This window comes from Corvus brachyrhynchos, unplaced genomic scaffold (genome assembly GCF_000691975.1).
Source record: "Corvus brachyrhynchos isolate BGI_N302 unplaced genomic scaffold, ASM69197v1 scaffold5, whole genome shotgun sequence".
Classification (NCBI taxonomy): domain Eukaryota; kingdom Metazoa; phylum Chordata; class Aves; order Passeriformes; family Corvidae; genus Corvus; species Corvus brachyrhynchos.
In genome coordinates, this window is record NW_008238321.1 from 6,687,243 (window position 1) to 6,688,845 (window position 1,603).

Consider the following 1,603-nt stretch of genomic DNA (forward strand, 5'->3'; position numbering starts at 1 on the left):
GGCGCGGCAAACGGGCACCGTGGCAGGCGCTGGGCACGGCACGCCGAGCACCGGGGTGCTCCACACAGGGCAGAGTGTGCTGGATGCCAGCAGCGGGAACTGTATGGCAGCTCCTGGGCAGTGTGGACTGGGCACTGGGGTGGCATTGGTGTTGGACACCGGGCACAATGGTGTGCTGGCACTGGGCACCGGGGACCGTTCGCGGGAGAGTGACACCAGTGTTGCGTGCAGGGAGCCCCCCGGATAGCACCTGCCGGGTGCTGGTGCTGGGCACTGGAGGGTGACACCGGTGCTGGGTGCAGGGCATCCTGCAGGGCTTCCCACAGGGCAGCATCCACCGAGTGCTGGCACTGGGCAGGGTGAAGTCCCTGCAGACACACACTGGACCTTGGGGTCAGGGCTCAGGTCCGGGTTTGGAGCTCGGGCTGTCTCTCGGGTTGTATTCACATTTAGATCAGGACTGCACCACGTGTGGGTGTGCACTTGGGTCTGTGTCTGGATTTAGATCAGGATTTGGAACTGGATTCTGATCCACATCTGGATTTGCATTTGGAGCTGAATTTGGATCCACATCTGGACTTGCCTTTGGAGCTGGATTCAGGTCTTCATCTGGATCGGAGTCTGGGACATGCATCTTTCACAAAGGATGGATGTAGCTTTTCCACCCCCTGCTCTCCAAGCATTCCACGGCTGCACAGAGCACCATCACCCCACGAGGTGTTCATCACTGCCCGCTTACCCTGCCCTGGGCAGCCTGGGGACCTTCAGGGGGAAGCTGGGGTCTGCAGCAGTGTGACAGGAGCCCTGGCCAGGGAGCAGAGGGGAGGGACGAAATGGCAGCGGTCCTGCTGGCCCTGGCTGTGCTCAGCGGTGCGTCTGGGGCTGAACGTGCTCCAAGGAGGAGCCGAGGTCAGGGAGGGAGATGAGTGCAGGAAACATATTAAGTGAGGAAAATTGGCTGCAGCCAGCAGCGCTGCCTGATGTTTGCCTGGGATTTTCCTCTCCATCAGGTATCCGGTGTAAGCCCTCGCTGCTGGGTGGTGGCAGCTGGTTATTCATGAGCGTCTTGGATGTGCCACCAGCCACCAGCACCTGCTGTGCACCAAGAGGGTGGCACCCAGGACCCCTCCATGCTTGTGTCCTCAGTGCTGACACCCAGCTTTGGCCAAGGCGACATGTGCAGATATTTTAAGAGGAAGATTCTGTGCCTTCACAGCTTGACTGCTAATTTATAATCCTGTTTTCCTATTAAAATAAAAGCCTCTCTCTTACTCCCGAACGTGAGAGCCAAAGCGGAGCTCTGAGGAAGTGCCCTGTTTGCAGAACACACTGAAACACACAAAGGAAACGAGGCAAAACCAGCGTTTTGCACGTTTTTGAGCCTCATTTTAGCTGGGACTTGGAACAGCAGAAGGGAAATCTTTTCCAGCAGGATGTGCACAGCGGGGGTGTGTGTGGAGCTGCTGGTGTCCCTTTGGAGCAGGGCCACCTGCTTGCTGAGGGACAGCAACCGCTGCGGGTCCCTGTTTGTCCCCGAGGGGTGGCAGGTCCCTTGGGGATCCCAGGGATGAGAGATGGAGCAGCACATCCCACCTGGGGCTGG